Below are 17,215 nucleotides of genomic sequence, written 5' to 3'. Positions count from 1 at the left end.
TAAACTTCTAATCGCAACATAGTAATGACAGTAAACCTCACAATTGTAGTCTCAACAGTATACCATTTAGTTTCATTTATACTTATTCCAAATGGTGTACTAAAGTTGCACACCCGAGTGCAAAAACTGAGTTCATGTACCGACGCGGATCTTACTCGTATGAACGTGCGGCTTGCACCGTCTTATCAGCAACGCATCTCAACCGTCCTCGAGAAAATAACGTTAACAGCTTTTACCGCCTTTTTTCTTCCAGCGAGGGCGGGTAAACTTTTGTAGGGGATCGTCAAGATCGGTTACAAACCAAATAAAAAAGTACCGTATTCTGGCAACACTGCAAAGAGCTATATTGAAACGTCCCGTCAGTGCATGTTTCAACCTGTTACAGGCAGTCGGTATCGGGGCAAGCGTACGTCAGATGCAGGTCGCGTGCACACGGCGTACCAACATAAAGTCTTGTTACAAATTGTGTAAACCGTTTAACGAAACGTTACAGATGATACGAGCAGTGTATGGCGATGCAGCATTATCAAGAACCCAGGTGTATAACTGGTACAATCGTTTCAAAGGTGGACGTGAAAGTGTCGAGGATGAACCAGGACCAGGACTCCCTTCAACGTCAAGCATGTCGAAATCGAAGACAAAGGTGCTGCTGATCGCATTTTTTTGATTCCCAAGGACTGATCCATCATGAATTTATCCCTGTAAACCAAACAATCAATCAGTGGTATTACAAGGAAGTGCTTGGTCGACTCAGAAACAGCACGAAGCGGGTTAGGAAGGACCTATCTGATTCTGGCCAATGGTTTCTGTTACACGATAGTGCTCGGCCTCATACCGCATTGTCCGTACAACAATACCTTGCTAAGCATTCAGTAACAGTGACGAATCACCCTCCATATTCTCCGGACTTATCGCCTGCTGGTTTTTTCCTTTTTCCCAAGTTTAAGATGGCTATGAAAGGGCGAAGATTTGGCGACGTCGGGGACATAAAATTAAATGTTACGCGTATTTTGCGAACACTTACTATCAATGACTATCGAAAGTGTTTCCAAGACCTGTACAAACGCTGAACAAAGTGTATTGCTTCCTCTGGTGATTATTTTGAAGGTGATAAAGTCATTTGAAGGTCATTACTTGTTGTCTTTCCTAAAAAAAAGTTTGTCTTTTTTTATGGGAGGACCTTTATACCGTGCGTTCATTTCGATCTGCAGCCGAGAGATCGGGAGAAGCGTGGCGGGCGGCGCTGGCGGAGATGCCGACATTTGCGGCCTGTAATGCCCGCTTATTTTTATAGACATATGCAGACATTTATATAAATATTGCAAAACGATCACTAACCTGTGTTATAACACGCAAAAGTTCTTCTGTAATTCATCCAAGTTCTGCTCTTATATACACAAATAAATACGCTATAGAAACGATGTTAAGAGCCACAGATAATAAAGCATTTTAAACATAGTTTTGACCAGTAACGTCCTGCTTAAGTTTATATCCTTGAAAGAGTTTTGTGGCCATGGGAATCGTTTGGAGGTTTCGAATGTGCAACACTGTATCAGGATTACACTGCAGACGAAACCGATAAAAGTGAATGGTTTTCGTGAGCTTCCTTGCAATCCGAAATCTCCGAGCTCGAGTTTTTTGTTCCTTCGCGATTAGATGAAGACAGAGCTCTGAATATAGTGGCGAGCAATGCAAACCAAGAATTTCGTACTGTGCGCAAGAGTGTTATTCTTGGTTACTTGCAGTTACTTGTTTGTGTTATTGTAGTGTGTATGTGTGACGTGTCAGTGAGACGATTGGAATGCCAGCCGCAAGATTCACGTTAGAACAAAGATTTTTTTATGTATGACACGTACCTACGTGAAAACAAACTCGTGTCGAGACGTGTGTAGGTAATTTGTACAGAAATTCCCATGCGTTTCAACTCCACACAGAGATACGGTTAGACATCTTGTCCTTAAATTACGAGAAACTGGATCGTTAAATTTTAAAACACCTAAGCAAAAACGACGGATTCTAACCGAAGCAAAACTCGATGATATTGGTGCAGCGTTAGAATGTTCTCCAAACAAACCTCTACGCCGTGTTTCACAAGAGATGGGAGCGTCAAAATCATCGGCACATACACCCACTAAGCTACTAAAATTAAAACCGTGCTCTTATAACACAGGTTAGTGCTCGTTTTGCAATATTTATATAAATGTCTGCATATGTCCATAAAAATAAGCGGGTATTTCAGGCCGCAAATGTCGGCATCTCCGTCAGTGCCGCCCGCCACGCTTCTCCCGATGCAGATCGAAATGGACGCACGGTATAATGCAGCAACGTAGAGGCACCATAACGAATAAATAAATTGTTTCTGAATTGTGCCTCGCTCCTTTCCCTTTAACCAGTAGTGTTCATGTATTTAAAACAACTGTTTTGCAGCAAGAGTCTCAAGTACTTAATAGTTATAACTTCACTCTGGTAATTTACAATGCTTTACAGAAGAGAAAAATGGCAAGCGAAGCTTAAAGAAAATTTTTAGAACCAATTTTTTGCAAACTGAAAAAATATTGATTTAATATGGCACAAAACATTTCATGGGGCGCATTCTATTTTACATTTTTCTTTAATTTAGATCGTTCGGTGCCCAGGGCCAATTCCCGGTGCCCCTAGCTACTACGGCTATGAACTTGAGAAGACTGTAAGAAAGGCAGAAATTCTCACACGACGCAACGATCCACCAGCTAAGTCAACTGCTACTTTAAGAGCTATGCCATGAAGCAAATGGGTCTCACTGCTTTTACTTCTAAACTCCGATATTCATTTCTGTGCACCTTGTAAATGTAACCTGTGCGGAAATTACTAAGAGTAACAAAAGTAACCTGGCTAAGCTAAGAAAAACGCCAAGAAATTACCAACGATTTCAAAGAAAATGAAAGTGCATAGATAATAGTGAATAAGATGGGAAGAAGATTCGAACCCAGGATCTCTGATTTCGGAGCACGTGCTACTCACACCTCGATTATGGAGGCCTGAATCTGAAATTTAACACATTTCAAATACTTCACAGAAGTATTGGATAATTTGATTTTACTGCAGTTAAACATACTTTTAATTGGATAGTTTTATGGATCAAATGGTAACATTGTGAATATCAAAATATATTTACTGTATTATCCTGTAGCGAAATTCACTACTTTTCTTTGATTATATGACCCACCAAAATCTTTGACAACCATCCATTGGTCTACTCATAGAGAAAGTCTGGCGCCGCCACTGGGGTTGAGAAAATCAGAAAAGAGATGTTGTACGCACACACTCATACAAACACACACACACACACACACACACAGACAGAGAGAGAGAGAGTATACAAGGGAAGAGGAAGACAGTTCATCCCAATATCAAACATTTAACATGGTTGGCATACAATACCGCCAAAATAATCGGTAGTTCTTCGGGTTCAGAAAATTTTACATCTACATATTCCTGAGAAATGAACAGTCATCTTTAGATTGATTAGTATCACTCAGGGCCCGACAGACGGGCTATTATTTAGTAGGTATATCGCTTCATAACATGAACTATTCATGGTAGCTGCAGCTGGACTCCCCTGGCGGAGTGGTTAGCACATCGCGCTACTACGCCAGGGGTCCCGGGTTCGAATCTCGGTCTGGGAATGAATGTTTGTGAGTGTCCATTCATCAATTTCATCGTATCATCACTCATCCCAATCTTCGCAAATTAGCCAAAGTAGCACAAAAAGCGAAGTAAAATAAAGCAAATCAATCAATCATTGTAGCTGTAGAATTAGCTGAGATGCGCATAGATTGACACAAATAGACGTATACATCATATGTATACTTTCGGAAAACCTTAAAGAAACTCCGACTTTATCTTCCTCATAATCCTGACGATTCTTGCAAGGACATGCGGTGGCCAGACGCCAGGTTAAGATTGCCAGGAAGGAAAAGTCTGACTCTCCTTATGCTTGTCCAGAGATATAAGGTTATTTTTCCAGTTTCTATTAATATGATGGACCCGATATGAATCCTATTTTCAACCTCACCTCTGCCGTTATTTCACAAGAGAGGTTACAAAAATTACTATTTGCAAATATGTAGGGAAGTAATTATTATTCCAGTGTCCGAATTCTTATATTCGATCTTTAATTTTCCTATCGTGAATTTTCTTATGTGCATGTAATTATATATCTAATTTTTATTTACCAGTACACCCTTTTGCTGCACGCGCAAAGTTTTGTAATTAATAGAAGTTTATTCTTATAAATATTGTTTTCCAATTCTCGCATTTCTGCAAGTATTTGTCTTTGAAATTTTCATTCTTTCATTAGCGCCATCTCTTGAGGAAATATCTTCCTTTCAAATTATTTGGTAAGGCTTTAAGAAACAATAGTGTAAAACATGGACGTCTGAAAGTGGAGTCAACGGGGCTCACCACCCAGGAAAATAAATATCAACTTAAAATTATACATTTCACACATATATTTTTTTTAAGTTGCGGCAATTTATGTTCATTACCAGAAAGGCGTTGCAGGAACGTGATACCCTTAAACTAAAGAAGTATTTTTTAACGGGAAGCGATATTATAGGAAAGGGGGGGGGGTGCTATATGTCTCGTTAGCCTCTCTTAACTCCTTGAAGAATACTGCGAGTGCCCATGGTTTTACGACCTAATATAATGCATTGTAGATCCGGGAACATATTTACAATACCTACATGATAATCGCAACTGTGGGCGTGGTTTATTGCACACGACGCAACGATCCACCATCTACGTCGACTACACAAACGTTATATAGTGAATTATTCTTAGGCACAGATATATCACGAACTTTTCCCTGGCAGAAATCGCCGTTCGGAATTTCGTATTATTTCATCATTAAAGATATTTGTCCGGTATGGTTTCAATTGTTGCAAGTGACATTTGAAAATTCTTGAAAAACGTGCTATCGTCGTCCATTAGGATGAGGATAGAGGGTGTAGAACTAGCCTTCTGTTTTGAGTCTTGTACTAATAAACAGTTTCCGTAATTCCTTTCCTAGTTTGTTATTTTGTTCTAACACTAATGCTGTAACAGCAAAGTCCATTGTTGAAAAACTTAGAACAACGTGCAATTTGTACAGTCAGTGGATGTACCAGAAAAATCGGTGTACACTGCGAAGCATCCAACACCAGACTAACGTTGATCTTACTTTGACCGGAGTGAAAGTCCAGAGTTATTGTGGATTTCCCTGACCGTGGCTTGATTTCATATCAAGCCTAATCTTGACGAGTAGCCAAGAACACTTAGTACATTTACATCCTAAGAAATCCCAAACTCATACAAGAGCTATCGAAATAGTAACACTGATAACTGGACCGAATTTCTATTTCCAAGTTCTCACCTAAGCTACACGTTGCTTGCGAACACCGAGATACATGTAAAATATCAACACTAATGCCATGAAAACGTAAGTGGAAAACAGCCTGCTGTTGGCGAGGTGAGGTTGGCCAGTTGCAGAAGAGTGCCCTTTAATCCACAAGGCTGCTTACTTTTCGCTATGGAAATCTTTGAGGACTAGATCATTAATGGACACGAATGATTTTCTCAATTCTGCTTGTTTCATTATTAAGAAATGGTGTATTACATACTTTCAACTCCATTTTCTTTGAGAGGGATAAATCATCCCGCACCCTCGTCGATTCTCACACTGCGAGTAGGGGTGTGCGGGGCAGAATTTGTTTGGTCGAGACGGGAAAAATTCGGATGGGAAATTTTCGGGACGGGATATGTTCCAAAATGTCCCAGTTCCCCCCCCCCCTGCTTTTGAAGATTAATGTGGTGTAACCGATATACATGCTTTTTTCAACTTCACCTCTCCAGTTACGTATTATGTGGGAGAGGTTGCAAAAATATCACTCCTATGTTATTATTGTCAATTGAATAATAATAATCTGCGGCCTCGGTTACTTATATTCGTTTCTCAATATTCCGGTCATGCATTTTCGCATACGCAGACACAATTTGTTTCATTTCTATAAATATATATACATTGCTCCGCATGTATGATCCTGGAATTCACAACAAATTACTCAAATTCTCCCACTTTTGAATGCGTTCATCTTAGAAATCTTTAATCTATTGAGGAAATAGGATAGCGCGTTATTACGCCTGGGGTCACGGATTAGAATCACGGCTTGATAATGAGTGTTTTCCGTGAGTGTCCCTTCATTATCTCTCAACTTATCATCATTCATCCTCATCATCACGATTAGGTAAAAGTGTCAGAAAAGCGACGATAACGTACAATCAAAAGAAAGACTCAAACCAAGCAATACATACATCAGGTCCGTGACCACGATTTTTTTAGGATTAGGCCAGATCCGAAAGCAAAGAAAAAATCCAAAATGCTTTTGGATTAATTTAATTGGGTTATTTAACGTAGCTTTTCTTCCACTCTTTCTAATCGCAACGATTGAGGTTTGTGATCACATGATGAAATTGATAAAAGCCGGATTCGAACAAGAGACCTCTGGAGTCCTAGCGTCCTGTGATAATCACTCTGCCACGGTGTTCGGTGGATTATTTAATGTGACAACCAATAGAATGGTAATATTGCAGCTATAGTTAAAGCTTTAAATTGTAGGTTTGCAATATTACGGCTCAAAGTAATTGAGGAATGTATGAATAGTAGTATTGGGTTCTGCAGAGTAACAAAACTTTCAAATTTCCTTTCTTTTCTTACACCAGGACCACTGAAGACCCATAATAATTACATGTTTTGAAAAATAATATATTTATAAGCTAAATGATGCGTGGTAGCAATGCTTATTAAAATAAAGAACATGTCTAAATGTGAGTTAACAAAAGAACAGAGATTTTTCACTGAAAAGAGTCGGAACAGAGATTAAAAAGAATGGACTGTCCCAACAAAATTGGACGTTCGGTAGCCTTACATCAACAGTTAGAAAACTGAAATTACAAAATATTGCACACTGAGGACTTCTGGAGCCTGCCTTTCTTCACAACAAACCCACTAATTTATGCAAGAATGGTATAGAAATTCTTGCAACATTTCAAAAAAATTGTAAATGTTATTTTCGTATGTTCTTAAGGGTTCACATTAAAAAAAATCAAAGTGGAGGGTGGTATTGCACCTCCCAGATGGACAGCCAAACCGAGATAAGTTCTTCAGTTGCGTTTTTGTAAGTCCACTTCATGCAGAGATAGGGCAATCGTACTTGACCTACAGTTTCGATTTCAGCTGTAGCATTAGCTGAAATGCGGATTGTTTGACGCAAATAGACGTAAACGTCATATATCCTTTCGGACATACTTAACGAAGCTCGGGAGTAGAATCCATAACCCTTGGTGGACATTAATTTATTCATAACGACGCTCGGCTATTGTTATTCTGTCATTTTTAATTATGATTAATGTTTTTTTAATTCATTTTCGAGGGGTGACGCTATTGTTATTTAATCTAGCGCCACGTGTCGTGGGTGGAGGAGGAGATGAGTCATCGATGACTCATGCACACGTGTGAGTTTGAAATTAATGGTTTTCCATTAGTGCACAAAAGATACTATTATGTATTCCGTTTTTACCCTAACCTAACACTATTGTTGTATTTTATTAATGCGTTTCTGCCGGATATGAGTCATGGGTGCTTTATGCACACGTGGGAACTTGGAATTAATGGTTTTTCCATTAATGTACAAAAGACATTTTCGGCCTATTCTAAGGCGTCACGTCCGGCCATTTTGGCGTCGGTGGTGAGTCATATTAGCTATAATTAAGGATCCGGGTTTACCCGAATTCAACCGGTGTCGACGCGTTCGATCGGAGGTAGAAGATATTATAACACAGGTTCGCTTTAAAGGCGAAGAAATTGAACGATGTAGCCTATATGAAAACGAAGTATGCAGGCAGAATCCATGTTATTAATATTAACCTGTTACGGAAGAACCTGCTATGAGTTTGCATTCATCGGCACCCCCAAACCGCGTGCGTTCATGGATCCGGGAGGGGAGAAAGGTTCTCCATTGTTACGGCCCCCATCGCTTGGTCTTCTTCCGAAGTTGAATGGAAGCCGGGACCCGCCAATTTTTTTTACACGCGAGTATTGATTTTCTTTGAGATTCCAATTTTATTTGGTGGAAGTAATCTACGCGGTATTTCTGCCGCCTTTCGTAACATTGCAAAGATTATTTAACCTAAAGCGTAAGTAATTTGGCTGAACTAGGAACATTCAGTTCCAGTATCTACAAGTTAAAGTGGATTGCATCCACTATTTGCCCTTATTTCGTGGTTGCGAACCACGGACTATTTGATTATTGCCTTATAAACATCAGGATTCACGTAAAATTGACCAGATGTTTTTACTGTTAGGGACAATATTTCGCATTTTTTTGTGTATTTTTACTCAGAAAACGCTATTTGAACGATTCAAGCAAGAGTTCGCATGGCAATTTAGACACACAAACTGTGTTTCTTCAACTTTAGCTGAAGTTTAGATTTATTTTTTACTCTAATATCACAATTTCATCTATTCAGGCAACATTTTTTATTAAATTTTGGACTCACAAAGAAATTTTTCAACTTTTAACTTGCTATTTTAAAAGTTTATTTCCATTTTTTACTCTAATATCACAATTTCATCTATTCTGGCAGGAGTGTTTATTCCAGTTTAGACTTGCAAAGATAATTTTTTCAACTTCATTTATTAACTTTTCTATTTATTGCCTGTTGTATCTTATATTTATTAATTCTTAACTTTGAGTTTTGTTCTTTATTTAAAGAATTTCTCTAATCACTAAGGAAGAAGTACTTTTAAGTAAAACTGTACCCACAAACTTTATTATTACTATTATTATTATTATTGTTGTTGTTGTTTTTGTTTTGATGTAGTTGTTGAATCTTGTTGTTGTTGTTAGGGTTTATTGACTTCCACTACGGTATTTTTGGTTTGCTTCGTAGGAAAGTTTGTTTATTTTAGAGTTTCCTCGGTATTTTCTTACTGTTAGGGTAGGTAAAGTTTCCTAAATATATGAGTAGGGTTCCATATATTCTTGTTCTTGCATGTTTTTCATATGATGTGATCTCCACAACTCTCCAAGTGCTTTTACTGCATGTTTCCATTTTTATTGAGGCTGAGTGATTCCTAGAGCCACTTTATGCATGAGGGAAAGCTTGAAAATTTTGATCTCAGATAATCGCCAATCTTATGTCAGAGTATTTTCGAGTATATTTTAGACTTATTATGGGCCACTAGAATATCACGGCTTGCTTAATTTTTAAGTATGTTGCGCAGTTATTGTATTTTTGCTTTTGCTTACTAGATAAACTGTATGAAATGTTTAATATTTGTACTTTTTTTTGCACTTATAAGAGGCCAAACTTTTACTGTAACTAAAATTATTATGTCTCTAGGCACTGTAACCCCTTTACCAAGAGTACTATAACTGCATGTTTATTAATATTGTTTCTTTCATCCCTTAAATATAACAATTTAACAATATAATGACAAATCACAGGACAAGTCGATGTTAGCAGATGACAACGTGGCTTTTAAGTCCACCGGCCAAACTTTTCTTACCATGCTATTTACCCTTATAGTCTTTTATTCGGGGCACGTTTCAAGTACTATTGACTTTTTTGAGTGTTTGATTAACACCAGGGGTTATTTGTATCTGTTATGCTGTATTATTTGAGGCTTCTTTTTTATTCTACAATCACTATATGTCCCTGAGAACTAAATTCCACTGACTGAAGCTTAAAGCTTAGGCTCTACAGCATGTTGAATGGTTAAGCACTGGTCAATATGAATTTTACAGAGGCTTGTAGGAGGCATAGGAACACACGCCAGAGCCTTATTAGCGTGCAAGAAACACTTTCAGGGAGTACTACGAGGAAACGAAGTTGATTTTTTTGAGTGCTTTACCAGTTACACACCCAATATTTGTTATTTCAAGTAACTACAGGTACCAAAACATTTTACAGCCCAACACTAACTAGACTTCAATTTATACTTTATTAGGTGCTAAATGTAGCAAGAACTCTGATTGTACATACTTTTGAGAATCCAACTATTTCAGGATTTTTTCTATGTAAGCATATTTTTATTGATTACTAACTTTAACAGACCAATCAGGAAGACGCCAAAATTCACTAAACTTAGTACTATAGTGTAGGTGATTGCATGAAAAGTAGAAATTATAACAACCACAAGATTTCGCTTTTTTGCTTTTGTGACTAATTGTGACGCTGAGGATGAATGGATGGCCAAAAATCTTAAGGACTGGATGTATTTTACCACTACAGACGCCTATGTAGAAACACTAGAGTACTGTTAGCTTTCAAAATTGAGGTTATACTGTACTGTTTCTTAAATATTTTGTATTTGGGACGCTTAACAAGTTACACTTATATCCATTTCAGGACTAATATTGCTAAAGCTCTCAAATTAATGTGTACAAGTTGATATTTCTGCTATCAGAGGGATTAACAACCCTATTTTACAAACAAATGGTATTGTTTACACTTTATTTACTTCAATCTGAGACTAATATTTTACAGTAATTGAATAATTCACCCCTACTCAATACTTTACTGCATCAGAAAGTTTGTTATTAATCTAATAAGTATGCTATTTTGGGCTATTCTAACGCAAACGTTGTTTAATTCACTGGTTATAATGCAAACTTTTGCACAAATTCGATATATTCACTACCTTCAAACCAAACAATTGTACTTATTTAGCGCATTTCATTTATATTTCTTGTAATTAACTTATGTTTCTTATAATTAATAAACTAAACTAATTACTTTGGCATGTTAAAAACCTTATTTTTTACTATTTCCTATTCTATCAGGTTCTATATTGCTGTTTTTTATCAATTTATGTAAGACCACACTCTGGTAAATGCACATATATTCTCTTTTATACACACGCACGCACGCTACACACACACACACACACACACACACACACACACACACACACACACACACACACACACACACACATTTACACACTTATACGAACATACATCTGACGTTTTTCAATATTTTGCTATGAAGTTTGCATCCACGCTATTCAAACAAGGGCAGGCAATGTAGTATTTATGAGTATTAGTAATCCCAAAGTGGTGTTTTTGGTGTCCAAGTTCAGATGAGAGTCTGCTATGTGCCTTTTGCAGGGGATTGCATGTGAAGTGTATGCATATTGAGCATTATTGAGTGTGTATGCTTCTAAGTTTTGCTGTTATTTTCCTATAATTCTGCGAGACTGTAGAGAGTTCTCCCTTTTCAACCAGTTTTCTTTCATTGATTGGATACTTTTTGGGAACTTAGCAGTTTTTTATGTTATGAAGCAGATTGTTGTAGAATATTTTGCATGGTCTTTTGTGATATTGAGTGGGTGCTGTAACGGTAGTAAGTATCTTTCCTTCTTGTGTTGATGTTCTCGTGTAGGTTTCCTATTTTCGGTCAAGTTGCAGTAGGGAACTTAGCAGTTTTTTATGTTATGAAGCAGATTGTTGTAGAATATTTTGCATGGTCTTTTGTGATATTGAGTGGGTGCTGTAATGGTAGTAAGTATCTTTCCTTTTTGTGTTGATGTTCTTGTGTAGGTTTCCTATTTTCGGTCAAGTTGCAGTACTTAGAATAATCGCTATTGTCTTATTGATCTACGAAGCTCCTTTGAATAATCATTTGCATGTGATCCTATACTCCACGCTGTACTTTGTTCTGGGAGCTATCTTTTGAAGCCTTGGCATTCTGCTAGTACAGTATTATTATCGTAGAGGTAAATTAGTTCGTGAAAATATGTATTTTTCTGATTAACTATAGTCGCTTAGTTGTTCTAGCAGGTATAAGTAGTTACTGCTGACGTTGTTAATTTTCTATTCGCAGGGGCTATGTATGATGTAGCGTATTTGTGTGGGCTGTCCCTTTTATTCCTATGTTGTTGAGTTTCTCCATAAGCATGTCCTGTTTTACTCTATTCTATGCCTTGTTGCTGCTAGATATCTGAGGTATGTTGCTGGTTCATATCTGAGTTAGCTTGTTTGACTATCTATTATTTTTGCTATGGCTGTGGGTATTGATGTCCCTTTCTGAATTCCATGTTGGTTTCTGTTTATCCTTGTTGCTGCTTGTTATCTGAGTTAGGTTGTTTGACTTCAGGACTATCCTTTTTTAACTTTATTGTTGATTGCTGTTTTGTTTATTTCCTTATTTGTTTTTATTTGTTTACTGAATCTATTTGTTTTGTGTCTTGTAATATTATTTACTATAGTAACAAAATTATTTTCTTTCCATCCTACATTTATTATTCTGAGCAACAGAACTTCTCCTTCTTTCCCATATATTTGATTATTTCTGGTGTAAAAGTACAATTTTTTCAAAGTGAATGTTTTAAAAGTACAATTTTTACAAAGTTAATGTTTTAAAAGTACAATTTTTTCAAAGTTAATGTTTTAAAAGTACAATTTTTACAAAGTTAATGTTTTAAAAGTACAATTTTTTCAAAGTTAATGTTTTAAAAGTACAATTTTTACAAAGTTAATGTTTTAAAAGTACAATTTTTTCAAAGTTAATGTTTTAAAAGTACAATTTTTACAAAGTTAATGTTTTAAAAGTACAATTTTTTCAAAGTTAATGTTTTAAAAGTACAATTTTTACAAAGTTAATGTTTTAAAAGTACAATTTTTTCAAAGTTAATGTTTTAAAAGTACAATTTTTACAAAGTTAATGTTTTAAAAGTACAATTTTTTCAAAGTTAATGTTTTAAAAGTACAATTTTTACAAAGTTAATGTTTTAAAAGTACAATTTTTTCAAAGTTAATGTTTTAAAAGTACAATTTTTACAAAGTTAATGTTTTAAAAGTACAATTTTTTCAAAGTTAATGTTTTAAAAGTACAATTTTTACAAAGTTAATGTTTTAAAAGTACAATTTTTTCAAAGTTAATGTTTTAAAAGTACAATTTTTACAAAGTTAATGTTTTAAAAGTACAATTTTTTCAAAGTTAATGTTTCAAAAGTACAATTTTTACAAAGTTAATGTTTTAAAAGTACAATTTTTTCAAAGTTAATGTTTTAAAAGTACAATTTTTACAAAGTTAATGTTTTAAAAGTACAATTTTTTCAAAGTTAATGTTTTAAAAGTACAATTTTTACAACTCAGATAACAAGATCATCGTTAGTCTTGCGTTGGATGCTTCGTAGCGTACACCTATTTTGCTGGTACAGTCACTGACACTTCTGGGTTGTAAGGAATCTATTCTCTCGCATGTGTCAGTGTCCGACGTGCGTTTGTTGGGGTAAGTTTAAAACGTCATTACGCTCATTATGAGTGATCAAAGATTATATTTTTTGTATGATGGTATGTACCTATCACTCAAATAAAGTAAAATTAAAAGTCTTCTCTGAAAAACAAGGTAAATGTTAAAATGTAATTTATATAATCATATGATATAATTTATGTCATATCGCTTTGTTACATTTTTTGTATGTAGCTATCATTTAATTAATACTGCATGCCGTTAATAGTAAAAGTAGTAATACAGAAAATAATGATTTCTTTTCATTCTTGATAAACGGTTAAGGGGGGGCAGAGCTTGTTTGGCCTAGGGGCGGCAAGAGGTAAATCCGCCCCCCCATAATAGTGTCCCCTCAAAAAATAAGCCTTCTGTTTGGAGTCATGTTCCTCCAACGCCCTTCTAATCATTAACATAAATTACTGCAACGTAAATGAAATTATATGTGTGAAATATATAATTTTATCTTGACATTTATTTCTCAAAGTTGCTTGTCCCCTTGCCCTCATTTCCGGACATTTACATTTAAAACAATTGTTTCTTAGAAAATTTCCAAATAATGTTTGCATAAAGTAAGATATTCCTCCAACAGAGGGCACTGATGAAAGATTAAAAATTTCTAAGATAAATACATGCAGAAATGTGAGATTTGGAACAAAATGTTTAGGAATGATATAGTATTAATTACAAAATTATGCATGGCTAGAGAAGTGTGTACTAGTTTACAAAAGTTAAATCTATAGTGACATGCAAATGCGAAAATTCACTATTAGAAATTTGAGAAATGAATATAAGTTTCATAAGCTGCATGTTCGTATTACCATTGTGACATGCATGCACAAGTAATTTTTGGAACTTCTCCCATGTAATAATCGGAGATGTACAGGTAAAGTTGAGGAGAGCAATCACATCGGATTTATCATGTTAATCTGCAGAAACTGCCAAAAACTACGTATATACACTATGTTGCCATTCGTCACCGGACACCCCATACCAGTACGTTAATCCGGTCGCAGCACCACATCAGTATCGTATAGGGCCACCTTTCGCCGCAATAACGTCTGCAACCCTTCGAGGAAGACTTTCCACCAATTTGCGATACGTGTCAACGGGAATCTTGTCCCATTATTCCTGCAAAGCGGCAAACAGCTCAGTGGTGGTTTTTTGGGTGGCATGGCCTGGCTCTCAACCGGCTCTCCAACTCTTCCCAAAGGTGTTCAATGGGGTTGATATCTGGACTTTGGGCTGGCCAATCAAGTTTTTGCACACCCATGTCCTCGAACCACGTGTTGATAATGCCTGCCGTATGACATGGAGCATTGTCGTGCTGAAACAGGTATGGGCCAATACCGAATTGTTCCCACAATGTCGGTAGCGCAGAATTGTCCACAACTTTTTGGTATGCATCAGTTTCATGTTCCCCGAACTATAACAAGAGGACCAAGACCATAGCACGAAAAGCAGGACCACACCATGATGCCACCTCCGCCGAATTTCACAGTGGGTACGATACAGTCCTGTAAATAGCGTTCACCGGGCATGGGCCACATCCACACACGTCCATCGGACCGCTACATCTGGTAGCACGATTCATCACTCCATAGGACGGATTTCCATTGTTCGAAAGTCCAATGGCGGCGTTCCTTGCACAACCGTAACCGACGGGTCGCATTGCGGGCTGTGATATGCAGCTTGTGAACTGCTGCGCGACCATGAAAACCAAGTGCGACGATCTTCCAGCGGACAGTACGATCACTTGCAGCACTACTGGAAGCCGATTGAAACTCCTGTGCCACCATCTGTAATGACGCCTTCCGGTTCGACTTCACCACACGTTTCAAGCATCGACGGTCACGATATGTTAATATTTTCGGTTTAATTGGTCTGGGTCGGCATGTCATGACTTCCTCTTGCTTCCACTTTACGATAACATCACTCACTGTCGACCGGGGTATCTGAAATTTGTTGGAAATCTCACGGGTCGAATGCCCAAACCTGTGGGCTACAATGATCATCCCTCTTTCCACCTCACTCAGTTCGCGTCGTCTGTCCATATTGACTGCTGTAGCTGGTATGAGTGTATTCTCAACCGGAAACGCCTTTTATAGGTTGTATGACGTGTACAGACGATCCCGAGCACTTTTTGAGGGGTGTCCGGTGACGAATGGCAACATAGTGTACTTCCGGACAAACTTGAAGAGAGTCAGACCTTTCCTACCTAGTAATCTTAACGATGCATGTCCACGTGGGTGTCTTTACAAGAATCGTCAGGATTACGGGGAAGACAAAGCCCGAGAGTAGAATCCATAACCCTTGGCGGACATTAATTTATTCATAACGACGCTCGGCTATTGTTATTCTGTCATTTTTAATTATGATTAATGTTTTTTTAATTCATTTTCGAGGGGTGACGCTATTGTTATTTAATCTAGCGCCACGTGTCGTGGGTGGAGGAGGAGATGAGTCATCGATGACTCATGCACACGTGTGAGTTTGAAATTAATGGTTTTCCATTAGTGCACAAAAGATACTATTATGTATTCCGTTTTTACCCTAACCTAACACTATTGTTGTATTTTATTAATGCGTTTCTGCCGGATATGAGTCATGGGTGCTTTATGCACACGTGGGAACTTGGAATTAATGGTTTTTCCATTAATGTACAAAAGACATTTTCGGCCTATTCTAAGGCGTCACGTCCGGCCATTTTGGCGTCGGTGGTGAGTCATATTAGCTATAATTAAGGATCCGGGTTTACCCGAATTCAACCGGTGTCGACGCGTTCGATCGGAGGTAGAAGATATTATAACACAGGTTCGCTTTAAAGGTAATCTGGTAACCTTGACCGGAGTGAAATTCGAGAGTTATTGTGGATTCCCCTGACCGTGGCTTGATTTCATATCAAGCCTAATCCTGACGAGTAGCCAAAAACACTTAGTACATTCACATCCTAAGAAATCCCAAACTCATACAAGAGCTATCTAAATAGTAATACCAAAAACTTGGCCAAATTTCTATTTACAAGTTGCTTGTAACCACTTGGAGGCATGTGAAATATCAACAGCAGGCCATGAAAACGTAAAAAAAAACAGCCTGTTGTTGTCTGCGTGAGCTTTGTCAGTTTCAGAAGAGTGCTCTCTAATCCACAAGGCTGCTTACTTTTCGCTATGGAAATCTTTGATGACTGAACCATTAATGGACACGAATGATTTTCCCAATTTCTACTTGTTTCATAATTAAGAAATGGCACATTGCATACTTTCAACTCCATTTTCTTTGAGAGGGATAAAAACATCCCCAGCAACCCCCATTAATTCTTACAATGCGAATAGGGGTGTGCGGGACAAAAGTTTTTTGGTCAGGACGGGGATAATTCGAATGGGAAGTTTTTGGGACGGGAAATGTTCCCAACTCTTCCAGTTTTTCCCCTACTTTTGCACATTAATGTGTTGTAACCTATATATGCAACTTTTCCACAAGGTCTGGAGTAGCGACGCGCAGAGGCGAAAGCTTGTGGGCGGGGCTAGAGTAGGTGGGGAAGGGTTCGATTGGCTAGTCGAGTCGCCCCCTTCCGCGCGACTCCTCCCCTCCGCGCGTTCATTGGACGAGGTACACACCCGCAACGTGCGCCCAGGACGCGTTTGCGTCCTCTTATTCCAGACATTCCGGAAAAGGAGTATAAATCTATTTTTCAAGTTACCTCTCAGTTATTATGTGAGAGAGGCTGCAAAAAATATGAGTAGAGTCCAGCGCAGTTATTTCTGCCGTGCGATGCGCGAAACAACTAAAGAAGCAGTCTTGCTAATGGAGCAGATAGAAAAATCGCTGCAGTGCGCCGATGCACAGCTGTTGCGTACAACAATAAAATTAGAGAATTCAAGTCTATCTAACGTTGAGTTTTAAA

This window comes from Lepisma saccharinum, chromosome 12, assembly GCF_977018435.1.
Source record: "Lepisma saccharinum chromosome 12, izLepSacc3.1, whole genome shotgun sequence".
In the NCBI taxonomy this organism is placed as follows: domain Eukaryota; kingdom Metazoa; phylum Arthropoda; class Insecta; order Zygentoma; family Lepismatidae; genus Lepisma; species Lepisma saccharinum.
Note: the sequence above shows the minus strand (reverse complement) of the source record.